Raw genomic sequence first — 19,149 nt, 5'->3', positions numbered from 1 at the left:
ATTCACAGAACTAACTTAAGACAAAATTCTAAAATTACTACCAGTTTGGTATTCACAGAAGGCACTTACTCATTTTGGTATTCACAGAAGGCACATACTCATTTCGGTATTCACAGAAGTTAGAACTCCTAACTTTAGGACTCCTAAATGCCTTCTGTGAATACCAAAAGTCTTAAAATTCGGATTTTTCTCAGTTTAGGAGTAGGAAAGTTAGGACTCCTAACTTTAGGACGCCTAAATGCCTTCTGTGAATACTGAAAGTCTTCAAATTAGGATTTTTCTCAGTTTAGTAGGGGACTCCTAAATGCCTTCTGTGAATTCCGAAACCTGACCCTAGAGTATCGCAGAAATAATCTAGCGAACAAAGCTCAATTCCACCTTAGTTTGCTTGAAATTCCAAATAGTCATTCCAAAGATTTCAAACAGGCAATTTGGGCATGAATACTCTATGACTAGATTATGGCAATGGAACTTACAGTTTGCTATTCCATTGGCACTACCACATATACCTAGGCTGTCCGGTTTTAGGTTTAAAGCTATAATAACTGATAAAACCCCACTGGAAGGGAAACAGCCCTCACCAGTGTAAACATATAAACACTGAAAAAACCTGCACAACCACAAAGTAAATGCCATTCAAAGAAAGGAAAAGGAGAATGAAGGGGTATTTTTTTATTTCTTTCTGAAGAGGCCAGTACAATGTAACTTTGTTATATAAGGTGGCAATGAGAAAGACTGGGCTAACATTATTCTGCTTGCATTTTTTTGTTTAGGGATGTCACTAAAATATTGTTTCTTTTACCTTTTTTCAGTTCTGCAGACTTTGGTCCAAAGATACTGGGGTTAGAAGCATGTTGTTTATTTATTTTATAAACTGTAGAGAATCAGGAAATATCAAAATCATATTTGAATTTGTGGCTACGTTTGAGTCTTTAACTGATAGGAAAAATATAGGTTCCATAAGAATCTTTCCCAATATGTACCATCACATTTACTAATAGAGAATGGGTAAAAACCCTTGATACATCAGCCCCCTGTTCTAGGGAGTCAGTATTGATATTGGTGAATTGCCAAACACCCAAGGTTTTAAACATTCAATGCAAGATATAGTAACTAAGTATGGGCGAATTTTGCGAATTCGTGGTATGCGAATTCGCTTGAAAGCGTACTCGCAGTTCGCAAAATACGCAAACTTCGTGAGATTGCAGATTTTTTTATTTTTGCAAGTTCGCAGGATTTTTTTCACCCCGGCTACCACAAAGTTACCCATGTGGTCATATATGGGCGTGGCCATCTTGTTCGCGTTGCGTGTTTCCGTTTCCAGCCGCGAGTTGGATGCTCGCATTGCGCATTTCCTGTTCTGACTCGCAGTTGCATGTTCGCATCCGTTTTTGCGTGCTCGCGAGGAAAATATCGTGTGAACTAACCCACACGGTTGCAATGGGCGCGGCCAACTTGTTTTTCATTCATTGCTATGGTCTGGGCATGCCTTTTCTATCCAGCTTCAATCTCTTTAATCCTTTGTTTGTTTGAACTTTTTAAAATCTTTTTTATTCATTATCTATCTCTATTTTTGTACATCTATATTTTGTGTTATTGTCTACTTTTCGTTACTTTAATGACTGTTTTTTAACTCTCTCTTTTCTTTTATTTACTTTTTCCCTATTCTTTTCTTTAACCCAGGACCATGGCAAAGGGAGCCGGCAAGTCCAAGGGGAAGAGTCCCGAACCCTGCAGCCAGCTCCTTTGCGGGCGTTTAAGGGGAGTGTTTGTAAGTCCCAGTTAGATCTTCAGTGCGGTGGAGGTGGCTATACTTGTCTTCTTTGTGCAGCGCCACCTCCCCAAGACCATCGCAGCAGGCCCGGTACCGGGTACGGCCTCTGGGAGCGTCGCCAGCTATGGAGTAGGGTGTGCCAGGCCATGTATCGGGAGTCAGGGGTCCGGCGCACCTACAACCAGGTGACGCACCGGTGGTCCGACATCCTGGACCGGGAACAAGACCTGCTCCACCTGCTTGACGTCGAGATCCCTGGGCTTGGTGAGTACTAGTCGCTATTTAATAGCTACTTTGTTTTCTTCTGCTCTGTGTTATATTGCAAACATATGTTTTTTTCCGAAGAGCAAGAATGCTGCTGAATACATTACAGTTAAATTATGTTTCAAAAGCTTCTGTGATTGCAGGTGCTTGCCTGCTCAGTGGCGGTGCTACTATGCTTACTTGTTGTCAATTTTGTGCTCATTTGGCCTGAGTGATTATATATGAGTGTACTTTACAGAATTGCGTAATGCTAGAGACTAGAGAATCAAGTCAAGGCCTTTCTTTGTACTCCTGCCACTAAGAAGAGATAGTGGTTGTGGATTGATAGGTTGAGTATATTATGACTTGTTATGTAGTAGGACATTTTTTAGTGGTCTGCAATCATGACGGACTGTGTCTGTCACTTCGCGTGCTGCTGAGTGCTGCCAGTCCTAGTAGAACCTTTTTGTAGTTGGTTTAGTGAGTTGCATAACTTTCCAAGTAGACGGTCCGCGAATCCAGCAATACTAATACCCTAGTAGACCACATCAGATAGGTCAATAAATTTAGTGCAATTGTTGTTTATTTCCCTGAAATAATTTGTTATTGTTTTTTTGAAATGTTTGATTTCGTTGACAACAATAACTCATGTTTGTGTCTTTCTTTCATGTACATCAGCACCTCCCAGGGGCAAGAAGACAGAGGTGGCAGCGCTGGCGGAGCAGGAAGGCGAGGATTGGTCCACCGAGGGCTCTTCTGAGGAGGAGGAATCGCTATCGTCCATAAGAAATCAATCCGCATCTCAACCAGCTCTGACGCCAACCTCGCTAACTCCGAACACCTTCACTTCCAGATCCACATCGACCCCAAAACCACACTCAGAGGCACCCTCCTCTACAGACCACCAGGACCCCGCGCAAAATTCAGTGAAGACATCACGGACTTCATCACCCCACACGCACTCCCCTCCAAAGACTACATCCTTCTGGGAGACCTCAACTTTCACCTCGAAAAGATCAACGACCGCAACACCGCCACCCTCGTGGACAACCTCGCCAACCTCGGACTTAAACAACTAGTCACTTCCCCCACCCACATCGCAGGTCACACACTCGACCCCATCTTCACATCCAGCAACCATGTCTCCTTCAGCCACACCACGGACCTCCTCTGGACTGACCACAGCTGCGTTCACTTCACCTACAACAAACCAAAACCCAGCATCCACTTCCAACCTACCCTGCAAAGAAACTGGAACAAAATCACCACGGACCAAATCTCCGCATCGCTCCTTCGAAACACCCCAGCCCTCTCTGCTAACGCTAACGAAGCCGCCGCCAACCTCACCCTATGGTTATCCAACACCGCTGACACCTTAGCACCACTGAAAAAACGTCAAAACAAACCTGGCAGCAAGAAGGCCTCATGGTTCAACGATGATCTCAAGAAGTCCAAGAAACTCTGCCGATCCCTTGAAAAGGCCTGGAAAAAAGACCCAACCACTAGCACCAAGGATGCCTTCAAAAACGCCACCCGCACTCACCACCAACTAATCCGAAAAGCCAAGAAAACAGCATTCAAGGATCGACTTGACAACAACGCCCACAACAGCAAGGAACTTTTCAACATCGTCAAGGAATTTTCCAATCCCTCGGCCAACTCCAACGACATCACCCCCTCTCAAACCCTCTGCGACTCCCTAGCCTCATTTTTCCACAACAAGATTGCAGACATCCACAACAGCTTTGACAACCAACCCGGGAACCAACCCACCCTACCATTTGCTGATCATCTTCCCCCCGTGAACACCCTTAACGACTGGAACCCAATCTCCACTGAGGACACCATCCGCCTGATGAATTCCATCCACTCAGGATCCCCCACAGACCCATGTCCTCACCACATCTTCAACAAAGCAGACTCCGTCATAGCACCGCACCTCCGAGACGTCATCAACTGCTCCTTCAACTCCGCCACCTTCCCGGAAGACTGGAAACACGCTGAACTCACCGCCCTTCTGAAAAAACCCACAGCGGACCCCACCGAACTCAAAAATTACCGCCCCATCTCGCTTCTTCCATTCCCGGCCAAAGTCATCGAGAAAGCTGTCAACAACCAGCTCGCCGCCTTCCTCGAAGCCAACAAATCCCTCGACCCCTCACAATCTGGCTTCCGATCAAAACACAGCACTGAGACCGCCCTCATCGCAGCAACAGACGACATTCGAACTCTACTGGACAATGGAGACACAGTCGCCCTCATCCTCCTTGACCTCTCTGCAGCATTCGACACAGTCTGCCACAGCACCCTTTTACAACGCCTCAATAACATCGGAATCCAAGGAAAAGCACTTGAATGGATCACCTCGTTCCTCACCGGAAGAACCCAGAGAGTCCGCCTTCCACCATTCAAGTCCGAGGCCTCTGAAGTCATCTGCGGCGTACCACAAGGATCCTCACTCAGTCCCACCCTCTTCAACGTATACATGAGCCCCCTCGCGGCCATCGCACGCCAACACAACCTCAACATCATCTCTTACGCGGATGACACTCAACTGATCCTTTCTCTCACCAATGACCCCAGCACCGCCAAAACTAACCTACACGAAGGAATGAAAGAAGTTGCCGAATGGATGAAACTAAGCCGTCTGAAACTGAACTCAGACAAAACAGAAGTCCTCATCTTAGGTACATCCCCCTCTGCATGGGACGACTCCTGGTGGCCGGAAGCCCTCGGAAAAGCACCCATCCCGACAGACCACGCACGGAACCTAGGCGTCATCCTGGATTCTTCACTCTCAATGAACAGACAAGTCAGCGCCGTATCCTCTTCCTGCTTCAACATTCTTCGCATGCTCAGAAAAACATTTCGCTGGATCCCCTCCGAAACAAGGAAAACAGTCACCCACGCTCTGGTCACGAGCCGACTGGACTACGGAAACACCCTCTACGCAGGTACTACCGCAAAACTCCAGAAGAAACTCCAACGAATCCAAAACGCCTCAGCCAGGCTCATATTAGACATCCCACGCAACGAACACATCTCTGGTCACCTTAAAGACCTCCACTGGCTACCCGTCAATAAGAGGATCACTTTCCGACTGCTTACCCACGCACACAAATCACTCTACGACATCGGACCAGAATGCCTCAACTCACGACTGTCCTTCTACACCCCCTCCCGCCAACTACGTTCTTCCAGCCAAGCCCTCGCCACTGTACCTCGCATCAACAATACCACCATGGGAGGCAGATCCTTTTCATACCTGGCTGCTAAAACATGGAACTCACTCCCCGCTTACCTTCGCCTCACCCAGAACCACCTAGCATTCAGAAAGCAACTTAAAACGTGGATATTTGACAAGTAATCCTCCTCCCCTTCCTAAGCGCCTTGAAACCCTATGGGTATGTAGTGCGCTATATAAATTCTATGACTTGACTTGACTTGACTTCTGCTGGCCCCAGTAAGTTTTCCTGTTAATATTAATAATTATACTTCCCTTACTTTTACAGCACCTATTTATTCCAAACGTTCATCATAATTCAATTTTTTCCTAAATTGTCTTTGATCTTCTTGTAGACTGTTTCTAAATTCTTATCCTGTCTCTACTATGACTCTGTGCTACTACTATTTATTATTGTTAGTCTGTCTGTGTAGCAAGCTAAGCTTTCACAATTGGCAAAAGGTGTTAAACAAAACTACTATACAGCAATAGCTCTAAGCACTTAGTGCAGTTCTCTGGGTTGTCCATAATGTCTATTGAACTCTTCTTAATGTTTATACTTTGACAATTCCCATCAATAAAATTTCAATGGCCACAAAGAATAGGATACTAGTTTATTTTTTGATTGGATAGGAGGACATACTACTACTGTTGCAGGGACTATTCTGCACATACAGAGCTATGGACAAGAAATAGGGCATTGGTGATAATAGGCGCAGTTAGATTTTCCAAATACCTCAAGTCATAACAGAAGTTGAACCCCCAATCTCCTTACTGACTAGCTAGTGTGTCAGAGTTATTATTTAGCTCCCGAATGCAGCGATGATCCCCAATGATTATACAATCCAGGACATAACACCACGGAGTCAGAGTCCCGACCTCTCAGAGTCACGGAATCATGCTTGCAAATTGCAAACCCTTTCGCTCACTTACTCATGACCAAAAACCACAGAGTCTATGTAACTTTTAAAGCTTTATTAAAAGTAAAACAACTAGCTCTGTGTGTACTCTGTATATACATTTTCAATTGTGCCTTATATAAAAACATTTATTAAAATCAGCTTCATAGAAGAGCAACGGTGAACTCATGAAAACTGAACAGTGGCTGATTTACACATTAATTATGGGAGACCCCTCACCTGGTTGGAACTTAAAGTACTGATGATGAGTAACATATTGCTCTTGTTCGTAGAAGGGAATCTTCTGTCTGTTATGAGAAAAAATTTGCACGCTAAAAAGCAAGCATTCATCAGTTGTGCCAAAAAGTGTAGCATGTAATGGCTAAGCATAAATAAAAACACCCTCCCCTTCCGAAAGGGGAATTTTTAGTTTAGACTAGAGAGTCACAAATAATTACATTTCTTTATGTAGTAAACTTTTTTTCATTCCTAGACACAATAGGGAGTGGTGTATATGGCATCTAAAAATATGAAATGTTTTTTCTAAGTGGAACACCATCATCACAGACAACTACCAGTGCCGGGGCCAGCGTGGAGGTGGTCACTCCAGGGACGGATGCGTTGCCACCAGTGGCCGCAGGAACTGCTGTGGGGGATGCCTCAGTAGTGGCGGGCAGTGGTAAGCTATTATATTCCTTACTTATTGAGATTGCAGAGTAGGCTCGCTGCAGGGGTGTATGTTGTACAGTTCAAGTACACTTTACTGTTAAAAGAGGACTGCCTGGGTGAGGGAAACAGAAACTGTATGTGTGTGCAATATATCCTTTGGGTCAAATTCAAATGCAATTCAAGCACGGATGCATGGGTGGTGGTTTACAAAATAAAATAAAAAGAGTGTTTGTCGGTGAGAAAAAGTAAAGTTTGTCCAGTTGAGACATTAAGAAGAATGATTGACATTTACTTTGAATGGATGGATGCCTGGATGGTATCTTCCTCATAGATAGCATAGGTGTATGTAGAGTAGACAGAGTAGATGGTCACGAATGAAGAGTGTTAGTTTGAAGAGCATTTAACACCGCACGTCCGTACCAGAGTAGCAAAGCCGAGGAAAGTAGAAGTTGTAAATTTTCAGAATGCTCCCTTGACTAACAGTAATTTGCAAGCAAAGCATATATTATGTATCTATTGTATAGTTCACATTATCAAGTCAAGTCGCAAGCGCCTTCCTCCGGCGATTATGGGGACCACTCACTACCTATGTTAATAATTTTTTTTCAACTCTGTCATTCATGTGTGGCCTATCGGTGTTCACTCAATAAATAAAAACAAAGCACCTAAAGTCATCCCTTATATAAGCAAATGTCATGTGAAGGGATCAATGATAATATTAACTTCTTCATTTTCCTTTTGTAGTAGCCAGGGGCAGGGCAGGGGGAAAGTTTAATTTTATGGAGCAGTAGCCCTTGTTTTAACAGAGTATGGCCAGTGCCACCCGTAATAGAAAAGTAAGAGCTTCCCCACCTGCATGTACTGGTAACAGTAACGCGAGTCTGCTTCATCTTGGCTTGCGTCCGTTTTTCTCGGGTGCAAGCTGACTGCGCTGGCATTATGCCGGCTTCCAGGTTTAGATAATAATTTCACTAAACAAGAGAGAAGAAGAAGACTGGTGTACTGTCTGAGTCTAATGTTGTGAGTCCATAGTGCTAGTAGAATTCCTGAAAGTCCCACTAATGTTAGAGCAGAGGCCGACAAAGTGGGAGGTTAGATAGATACATGCCACAAATGTTATGTACTGAGCTCGCAAGTTGCTAGTGCTACTGTGACACAACTTTATGTTGAATTATTTTGTGTTAATCTTAAAGAGTATTGGTTACAGTATTTTTTTGTTTCTTCATATAGATACTCCTTCTAAACCATTGAGGAAGTAGGTGGCTAACAGGGCCAGGGGCCGGAAGCTGGAGGCAATTGTCGCTGAATATAGACAGATGGTGGCTCAGGAGGAGGAGGAGTCGTCTCAGTCAACAACAACAGCTGCATCCTCCTCCACTGCCCCTGGGTCATACAGCCAGCACCATCCTTCAGCGGTACGGCGCCGTGGTACTGCAGCCATCCGCCGCCACCGAGCAGCTCAACCAACAGCTGCCCCCCACAGTACCTGCAAAGCGCATGTGCAAAGCCTATCCCTGCGAGTGGCCTACCTTGAGCAGGAGGTGGAGAGGCAGAAAGTCCTGCTCAAGGCCCACCGGAGGGAGCTGCAGGACTACCTGTCCACAGGACACCGCCGGCCAAAGTAGAGACTGTCCCTTGCCCCTTTTTAAAGACTTTTGGGCGGGGTGGGAATTGGGCGTTGGGGTTTTTGAACTTCTGGGGACATTTATTTCATGGACATTGGTTGGGGTTAGGGAGGGGGGTGGGTTGGGTCTTGTGGGAAAGTTTTTTTTGTTAGGGTCGAAATAATTATTTATTTTCCACTTAAACATAGCATACGCATTTTTACTGTTTTGTGGGGGAGGCAGGGAGGGGGTTAACTGTACATTTGTTTTCTTGAAACTTAACTGGCTGGTTGATTCAAATTGTCTAAGTAATCACCCAAATTTGTACAAAAGTGCCACTGACAGAGTTAGTGAATTCAATTGTCCTACTACTTTACTAGTACTACCGTCAGTCTCCCATCTCCTCATACTCCTCCCCCAAAATGCTTATCTTATCTGTGATTCGTGTTTGAGAATCGGGCTAGGCACAGGGCTGGCTGCATGGCAAATGGTGATTAAGGTTGGCTATGGAATCCTGGACTGATGAAATGGCATCGGTGTGGTGGTAGTAGTAGTGGTACACACTGGCAGTAGCAGCATATAAAAAAAGGAAATGAGACATTGAGTGGCCTGAGAAGAACATTTGGACAGTACGATAGTACAGTACACAAGAACAGTGCCATAAATTGTAGTCTAAGCAATGCTAAAGTATTCAATCAAAACAGTTAACTACTAGTTGTGTGGATTATGGCTACTACAAGAACTAGTACTGAAAGACACAGCAGCGTAAGTTTTAGTCATGTCTAGGAGGATGTTGTCGATGAAGAATCCACTCAATGGCGGACATGAAATTCTGAATTGATTTGCAAATACTCATGGTGTGTGTCAAGCAGAATAAGAATATGTCCATGGATTCCTTGACCTGCCTTGATATAGATTTTCTGTTGCTTTTGACCTTACCCTGCCCAGCAAGCGTGTGGAGTTATTGGTGTCATTTAGTCACACCTCAATGAAAAGCACACAGCCCGCAGGAAGAGGGTTAGAGTTTGAAAAATGGATGGGAATGGGTGTTTTTGAGAAAGTTTTTTGGAGAGAGAAAAAAAAAACACAGCATGGACAAACAACAAACAAAGAAAAACAAATCTTTGGATACAAAGACATCCATAAATCTTTTAAGGAACATAAAGGAAGTGCATGCATGAAGTTGTTTGCTAAATGGATAGTTAGGTTACTGAAAAGTAGTACTTACTACAACTTACTAACTAGTACTAAACAATTAGACAGTACAGGGCTGCAGTAATTACGCAATTTCACTTGCCTATATTGCCCTCAGAGAGACTAAAGACTTAGTAGTACTAACATTAGTTTTAAAAATAGCAAAACAACTTATCAAATAGCTGTAGTGATGAATTTGAAGCAATGAGCAAAAGCACAGAGTCGCACTCATAGAAGTTCACAACAATAACATTACTTAAAAGATAAGGACAAGTGAAGTGGATACTGTAACTGAATGTTGTAGTTGTCCTGGTCTAATTGGGAAGTTGCATGCATCCAGCCATTCCTCTTATTTGCAGTACTCCTCCATTCCATTGAGCGCTCCATCGATCAATCTTGGTGACCCCACTGTCCACTGCCTGTGTAGTGCAAAAATAACACTTTCACTTTCAGAGGTGACAGTATTACATACATGCATACTTTCTAAAGTGCCTACTCTGAGTGTCACGAATGAGGTTATCACTAACCTGTTCAGCCGGATACAGCAGGAGCGATGAGAAGCTGGTTCACTCCCTCCCCTATATTGAACCACCTAGCAGTATTACAAACACCCGCCAGATGCTACCATAGTTGGGGAAGGGGTAAAAAGGGACAAAGGAAACAATAAAGTTGCAGCAGCCAAATGACGTGGTACAAGTACTGTTGTGGAGTTGTGTAGACCTCTCTCCCTGCAGTGACTCAGTGTATCCTGTATAAAGATATAATCATCCACACATAAATATACAGACAACACTGGCAGTGCTCTATCAATGTAATATATGTCTGTGATACACTTACAATTATAACTGCTGCCAGCACCTCATAACAAAAAGGCACAGAAGGAAAAATAAAGATAAGAAAGCAAATAGTGTTCGTATCACTTCAATAGCAGTGATAATTCTAAGGCATAATAGGTAATTAGATACTTTTAACTACTATGCACTTATCTGTCACCAGTCTGTCCTCTGGTACTCTTGTAGTAAAAATATATGAACGTTTCTTTTCAAGATCCGCAGTGTAGACCAATCCAATGCTGCATGCACAACTTATCCGAGCCCTCAACAGCTCAAAGGGCTAGGAGATCCATTACCTCGTAGCAGAGGCTTGAAGGTCACGTACTCCCTGTGAATGAGATTGCTCCTTTCTGCTCAGGAGACCACGTTGAGGCCAAATGGCCCTGGCGTCCAGCCCACAATAAACAATGGATCTTGCGCTTCCTGGTGCGGGAGAATGAAAGTGCCCCCAACCCGAGGAGTTTGGCGCTCCAGGAAATAACAAGGCGCCACAGGCGCGAAAAGCAATCAGGGTTTCAGGGCCTTGCGAAGCGAGGAAAATCACACAGCACCCCTGTTGCAAGGTGATAATGAAGTTTTTAGCGCCGTCCAGCGCTCGAAGGAACAAAGGACCCCAGGCGCGAAGGACTATTGGATTGCAAGTTGGCTTGTTCTTTCAGGTGACAAGCACCGTTCCCCTGGCAGGAAGCGTTTAAAAGAAAAGAAGAAAGGAAGATAGGACTAACACCATCCCTAGATTTCTGGGAGATGTAGTTCATGCATTCAACCATGTTTCCCACTATCTAGCCCTTCCTCGGGTATGAATCGTGACACTGAGTCTCTGTTTCCAGGATAATAATTAGCACACAGCAGGCCATGGCCATGCAGACGGTCAAGGCAGGCACCACTGAGTGAACCAACCTCCATGTAGCATACCTCTTTGACACAGACAGACAAAGCAGATCAAGTTTATACAGCAAGCCACATAGCTGCAATTTTACATGAACCGCTGTCTGGACTCTGGCATAACACTACACTGGCTCGACCCCTCCATACCACGACTAGACAGACATGTGATTCTGCTGTGGTTGTTGTTGACTTGTTTACCTGTTTACCACTCATGAAATGGCCATAGTTCTTCCGTAACTCGACGATGATGATCCATCCATCCCAGTGAGTGACTGTGAAGATATGTAACTTTGGTCATCATGACTCATCATCATCATGGTGTTGGCAAACTCAATGTTGTTCATGCAGTCACAGTCCACACACAGTGAGTCCAAGGAAATTTTCCATATAAAAAAATGCAACGTGGTGGCCCCTGCAGGAGAAGTACAATTTGTATTAAACAAGGTAAACAGAGTAGACTTGAGTTACATTTAGTGTGTAAAAGATTAAATAATAACAGAACTCATAGGATTCATTTCATGCAAAACAAACAAACAGCAATTGGTTTCATCAGAGCCAGACTGCCAGTGTTGTCCACTGCATGCCATCTCATCATTCACTACCTGTTCCACTTTTTGTCAGCATCTTATTCTTAAGTGAAGGGCCACAGGGCAGCCTCTCGTGTCAATTTTCAGAAGTAACAGTCAGCATAGTCCGTCATTCCAGTCCCACTTCTTTTGAGGGGACTCGTCTACGAAGCGACAGTTTCTTGATTCTGCGTAATCCGACCATCTGCCTTGAGGGAAATGAATAGGGGGAGTCTGGAGGAGGAGGATAGAGGAGCATGACTGAGTTGTGAACTTGTGAACTTCAGGAATGTAGGCAGCTGCACCCTCAATATGGAAATAAGACGAAGACAGTGCTGCTGATGGATTTGTTGTGATTAAAGTTTTGTTGTGCTAAAAGTTGCAAAACAAAGAAAGACACACAGGAATAAAAGTGAATAAGGATGGAAAAAAAATAAGTATTTTAAGCCTAGGTGTCAGGAAAGTAGAGCTCGTCCTCAAACTCTGTGAATTGAACTGGGAGTAGGTCAGCTAACAGAGAAAAACTTCCATCACCTAAATCGGTGTCCTCTTCTTCCTGCGTGGATTCACGTATTTTGTAATCTGGTGGTATGAAGTGCTGATTCATCTTGATCATTGTTAACCTCTCCACATTTTTGGGAGAGAGGCGGGTCCTTTTTGAAGTTAGAATGGCACCAGCAGCACTGAAAACACGTTCAGAAGAGACACTTGCGAGTGGGCAAGCCAAATAATTTATAGCCAGCTTGATGATCAGTGGCATTGAGGCCTTTTCCCATACCAATACACCAATGGGTTCTGATCAAAGAAGATCTCTCTTGGGTCATCCAGATAGGCCTGCACCATCCACTCAAGGTCCTTCAGGGGTGCTCCACTTTGCTTACCATCTGTTGCCTTTGCATCAACACTGGAACGAGCAAACCCTTGATGAGTTATCCAATCTGCTTCTGACAATATTATGGCTGGGCCTGGTGCAGGTGATGATATGGTTGCTGGTGTCGGTAATGGCTCTGAGGGAAAGTGACTGCCTTCGGCCACAGAAGTGGACCATGACACCGGATGGCCTGCTGCTTCAGTAGTACTTGTGGTGGTTCCTTCAATTTCCTGCCGCTCTTTTTCGAACCGAGTGACTGACAGAGCTAGCCAATGTTTGTACTTGGAAACATCTGCTTCAGAAAAAGGAATGAATATATTGCTGGCCAGTGCCTTTTTGTACTGTGGATCCAGAATAGTGGCACAAATGTAATGTTGTTCTGAATGTATTGCTTTAAGCCCTGCATTGTCAACTAGGCGGCTCAATAAGCTCTCAGCTACCCCAATCACGTCCAGCACATCTTGATGTAGTGCTGGAACCGTAACTCTGGCAAAATAGGACCGGCTAGGAACCTTCCATTTAGGGCAGACGTTGCCACAAATTCTAGAAAACCCACCCCTTCCACGAAAGAAAAAGGGAGAAGGTCCAGTGCTAATATTCTAACACGTTGGGTGGTTGTGTTCTAATGGCGCCTCCGACTAAAACATGCTTTTAATGGTGGTCTGGACCGTTTTCATATGTGATGATGATCCAGACTTCTTCAACCCAGTTAGGCTCATTGATGTACTTTTTCCCATTGGTGTCTCTACCAGACTCTTACTGTGCCACCTAGATGTTGCTGGGTTAGAGGGTGTGGCCGCTTCCACTGCAGTGCTGCTGCCAGGGCTACTGTGTGTGCCAGAAAAAATCAGATCCTCGTCATCAGATGCAATATCAATGGCTACATTTGGATTTTTACTTTTGGCTTTCCATATGTTACTTAGGTGCGCCTCCCACTGGATGCTGTGGTGTTTTTGGAGATCACCTCTCTGGCCTCCAGTACCATAGTTGGTACCAAGCTTACCCCAACTAACTACTTGTTTACAAATCGAACAAATAACATGGTTTTCCACCTTTTTGCTAATACTAAAAAAGTCCCAAACTGGGGAGTTGATTTTGCTGGTGGTGGTGGAGGTGCCACTTTCAATGCCAGATGAAGTGGGGGATGGGCGTGGCGGAATTTGACTCTGTTGTACACTTACACTACTTGAGGTAATGGAGGTCGAGCTGGATGGAGGTCCATGCCGGCCCTTCTGAAGAGAAAATATGGAAGCTGTAGGTCGTGTTGGTGTAGTAGTTACCTGCGATGGAGGTGGTACCAGTGCTACGCCGCCCACATCCCGCCCAGCATTTCGGGATAGGGTAAAAATGTCTGTCTGCTCATGCCCACTGGGGCTGGAGTGACAACTGTGATGACTGGGTTGTCATCGTCAGACGCTTTATCATCAGCAGAGTACACCACTTCTACTTCTTCTTCTTCATCAACAATAACTGCGGGAACCTTCCTTTTCCCTAGCTTTGTCATGGTGTGCCTCCCTCTCAGACTGAATTGGTGGGTGCCAATCAAGATCTAGATCATCAGAAGGAAGGGGGCTTGAAGAAGAAGTTGTACTTGCGCTAGCCCTCCTTTTCTTTGCTGGGGATCTGGAAGACAATGGATCATCAGGAGTGGCTTGCTCGGCTGATACCTCCACATGAATCTCGATTTCCTGATGTGCTGCCACTTCTGGAGGAACAAGTATTGCGGGCAGTTGTGGCTCTCCTTGTGCCTCTTCTTGTGCCTCTCCTTGCGCCTCTCCTTTTTGCACCTGTGGTTGTCGTTGTGGCTGTGGTTGAACACTCGTCAGATGAGTTACACCCTGCGTTGATTGGATGCTACTTTGTAATAAGTCAACGCCAACATCACTGGTCGATGGTGAAAGAGCAATTAAAGTGGCTCTTTCTGCGGCACTCATGGGCCTGGGCCTAACTTGGCATGGTGGCACTGAGACCAATGAAGCGGAGTTGCTGCTCCCAGCTTGGTCCCCGGCGAACACCGCTGCTGCAGGCGTAGTTTTTTTCCCCCAAAAAAAGTGGTGGTTGGCACACCAGTCTCCTTGGTAAGTGGTGCCACTTCCTTCTTCTGCTCCTTCTAACTGGCAGTGGCACTCGCAACTTTCCTGGTAGAGGAGCTACGGCTACCTTTCTTTGGGCCCATCTTCTTCAGATTTCAGAACAGCAGGTCGCAGTTGCACGAGTTGCAGAGTTGTCTGTGGCCACACGTGACGTCACGTCACGTGACATTGTACACACACCGCAGCAGGACTTCTTCCTGGCACTACGACAAGTGATGATGATGATGAGGATGAATCCTGGTTCTCTTTCTTTGTGCACCTAAAAGCAAAGAAGCCAGAGGAACATCAGTTAAATAAATGTTGCATATGTCGTGCTTCAATTGTTACTATTGCAACTAGGCATTTAATATTATTACCACAATACTCCCAAAAAGGGAAAGACCCAAAATAAAAATTGCAATTCTAATCAAAAATGGATGTTTAAATTAATAGAAGAAATACCACACAGAGAGAGTTGTTTCATGCACCCATTCATAACATTAGGCCTACTGGCCCGCAAGCTTGCCGGCCTATTGCAAAAACTGCCTGGCCTCAATATGCCCCCTCGCCCACATGGCAAGGCCAACAACAACTACAGGAAGGCTAGGCCAAAAGGAACACCAAAAATCGAAATACACACAAAAATCAACTCAGTCCAATGCCATTCATGCCCTAAATGATGTTTAAATTCAATAGACCCCACAGAAAGACTTGCTTCATGCACCACTGAGTACCCCAGGCCATTATGGATGAAAACAAGGCAGACTGGGTGCAGGTCTATGGCACAAAGCGCACTGCCTGGCTTCAAAATGGCCCCTAGACCCCCACCCACATGGCCAGGCCATGGACCAGGCCTCAAAATGGCCCCTAACCACATGGCCAGACCCTTGACCAGGCCTGAAAATGGCCCCCACCCACATGGTCAGGCCCTGGACCAGGCCTCAAAATGGCCCCCACCCACATGGCCAAGCCCTGGACCAGGCCTCAAAATAGCCCCCACCCACATGGCCAGGCCCTGGACCAGGCCCCACCACCCCAAACATCGAAATACACACAAAAATCAACTCAATCCAACGCCATCCAGGCCTAAATGATGTTTGAATTCACGAGACCCCACAGAAAGACTTGGTCCATGCACCACTGAGTACCCCAGGGCATAATGGATGAAAGGAAGGCAGACTGGGTGCAGGCATATGGCACAAAGCACACTGCCTGGCTTCAAAATGGCCCCTATACCCCCACCCACATGGCCAGGCCCTGGACCAGGCCTCGAAATGGCCCACACCCACATGGTCAGGCCCTGGACCACGCCCCAACAACACCCAAATAAATCGAAATACACACAAAACTCACCTCAGTCCAATGCCATCCATGCCCTAAATGATGTTTATGATTACATCCAAGAGACCCCACAGAAAGACTTGGTCCATGCACCACTGACTACCCCTGGGCCTACGGGCTAGTGTGGCTTTAACACGCACCCAAAATAAAAAAAAACTTCCACATATAACAGTGAGCTATTCAATTGCATGCCATCCATGCCGTAAATTATATTTAAGTTCAACAAAACTCACAAAAACAGTTGTATCATGCACCCATGACTAACCCTGGGCCTACTAGATACTGTGGCTACCCACAATATATTTTTTATAAAGTTGTGAAAAAGGTAATAAATTGTAGTTGCAGCAACGGCAATGCCCCAAACAAACAACACCAACTTACTTGTAAAATCTCAAATCCAAAAGTGATCCACACAAAAAGTCCTCAAATACAAATATCCAGCAGCAGCCACAAAGAGTAATCCTTCCAGCTCCAGATCCAAATGAAAAGTGACCAGGACATGGACAAGGCACTGAGAGGAGCCTGCTGGACAGGAACAGGAAGTTGGAGACTCTGGGGCACCTCCTTCCTCCCACCACTCCAAAAATGGACTCCTTGCACAAATAAAGTGCAGCCAAATGTCAATCTGAGGAGTTATTCTGATCCAAATCATCATTTTCAGAAGGTTTATGCTGCCAGCAATGATTTCTTGTGCAGAATTGCAATTTTTGCGACTTTGGAAAATCTCGCGCTGGATGTCAGCTGCGCGTTGCATCTACGTGTTTGCTATTGTTTGCTCATGCGATATGTGATCGCGGGCCCTTATGACGTATTTGCTTCTCAAAGTCTCGCAGTACAAGATGACGGTGCTCCATGACATACTCGCAGTCGAAAAGTCTTGTGCAATCACGCAGCCAGATCCAAAATGGCGCAGCGCAAGCCAACCGGGAGGAAAACAACTTGGCGAACTCAGAAACAAGTCAACGCCCGCCGTGCATGTGAGATTGTATTTTTGAAGCGCGAACAAGCAAAAAAAATTCGGCAACTTGCAAATTGCGAATTTTGGGGCAATTTCGCACGATTCGTGGATTGCGAAATTGCCAAAAATCGTCAAATTCTGCGAGCGGAACGAATTTTCAGCCCATGCTTAATAGTGACAGGTATATGTAAAAAGAGTGCAGTCACAAAGCATCTGGGATACTGGTGAAAGCCTGACACCGGACTATTGGGAAACTTGGAATGCAGTGTCACTTGGAATGCTGCTGCAAAATGTTTTGCCAAGTTCAACAACGATTGGAGTGATTTTGTTTGTATTTGCAGTGATTCAGCTACGTATATGAAAAGGTTGTGTGATGACCTGGTAAAATGGATACCTGAGCTGAAGTGCTGCCCTGTAAGAGATCCTTGCCACTTGTTAGATGGTATGCGGAAAGTATCTTTACAATCTACAGAGTTAATGAAGATTTCTATTGACTTTTTAGTCCATTCTGGTGCACTGTTCTGTTATGCACAGAAACTAAAACACAAATAATTCTTGTTTTGTGCTTTTTGTGGCATCAACAAAAGAGTCATCACAACTGTGTCACTTAGCTGGTGGTTCTCAGTCCTAGAGGACATGAATGCTATAACATCCTTGTGGCAACAGTTTACAGAACTTTTGCTGAGTGATGATATGTGAAGAAATGTGAGGATCTTTGGTCACATATTGATAGTGATTTGAAACAAAAAGTACACTCTACTGCATTCTTAGATTTTTACAGGAAAGAACAACTGTTGTAGTGGACATAATAAAAAAACTAGAGTTTCAAAACACCCTTGTCTACCAAGTGTTCAGCATAATTGCTGTAGATGTGAAACATCTCCTTGAGAGTAGGCTGGGCGACACTTTTAGTGACTTTGGCGCTGCAACATATTCCATGTTAGAGTGCATGCCATTTGGTAAGCAAAGACATGTGAACACTTTAAGAACTTTTATTTTACAATGTATGAGAAGTAGTCCTTCACCAACCATGGCATTTGAAGTCAATGAGGTATCACTGTGGTACTCTGTGCAAGTTATATATCTCTTCCATAAAGGGAAGTTTTCTCTGGAGTTTCAAAAGGGCTGCCTCATTTTTGACTGCTTCAATAACTCTGAGGGCATTTATGCCCAGTTCAACATATATTTTGCAGAACTTGTCGCAGCGAATCACAATCTTCAGGTGGACCACTATTGGCATGGAAAGCAATTTCAGTGGCCAGAGTTAGCAAATTGTATACTGGCTATTTTGGCGTTGCCTATCTTATGTGACAATGTTACACAGATAAAAGTGTACATGGGAAGTATGTTATGGTGTACTATAATAAGTTTGATGTATAAAAATGTATTTAGACCTCATTTACACTGTTGGTACACTGTCTATGTACCATGCACTATCAGTGCAGAAAGCAAGCCATAATAAAAGCAAAAAGTTCTATAAACACCAGAAAAACACAGTTTCTGTTGTTTTTAATGGTGTGAAAATGTGTAACCACTGATAACCACTGTTTTTTAAGTTATTATATTCACTTGAAAACACTGAAAAAACAACACCAGAATTTACCAAACATAGAAACTGAATACAGGAAAGCATTCAAGTACCTTATGCAGGTGTCTGAAAATAAGTTTATCTATATCATTCTGCGCCACACAAGATGTCGATAGAGGTTTTCAAAAGCAGAGGCATTTGGCTGAGAAAATATATGCAAAACAATATTTATTTTTACATCCAAATTCCTATTATGGAAAGCTTTATTTTTGCCCCGTCTTTTTTTAATTGTAGAATCACATTTGATCTTGTCATGATACACGCTCTCTTTCCTATGTGAGACGCATAAAAAACACTTAAAAGCTCTACATGTGCAGCCACACAGTGGCAGCAAACGTTTGCAAAGATTACCTAGTCATCTTGCAGTTACCCATTACTGCTATCAGATGTTAAGCTGATACGAATCAGGGTAAATCTGTTCCTAGC

At 44.5% G+C, this 19,149-nt stretch overlaps 1 protein-coding gene across 3 annotated transcripts in view; it reads right to left on the bottom strand.

Moving 5' to 3' along the window:
* The window catches only part of LOC147693577 (solute carrier organic anion transporter family member 2B1-like), a 617,951-nt gene that overhangs the window by 141,232 nt on the left and 457,570 nt on the right, over window positions 1-19,149 (bottom strand). The window lies entirely within an intron of this gene.

The sequence above is a fragment of the Lissotriton vulgaris genome, chromosome 8 (assembly GCF_964263255.1).
Source record: "Lissotriton vulgaris chromosome 8, aLisVul1.2, whole genome shotgun sequence".
NCBI lineage: Eukaryota > Metazoa > Chordata > Amphibia > Caudata > Salamandridae > Lissotriton > Lissotriton vulgaris.
Note: the sequence above shows the minus strand (reverse complement) of the source record. Positions and strands in the feature narration are given on the sequence as shown.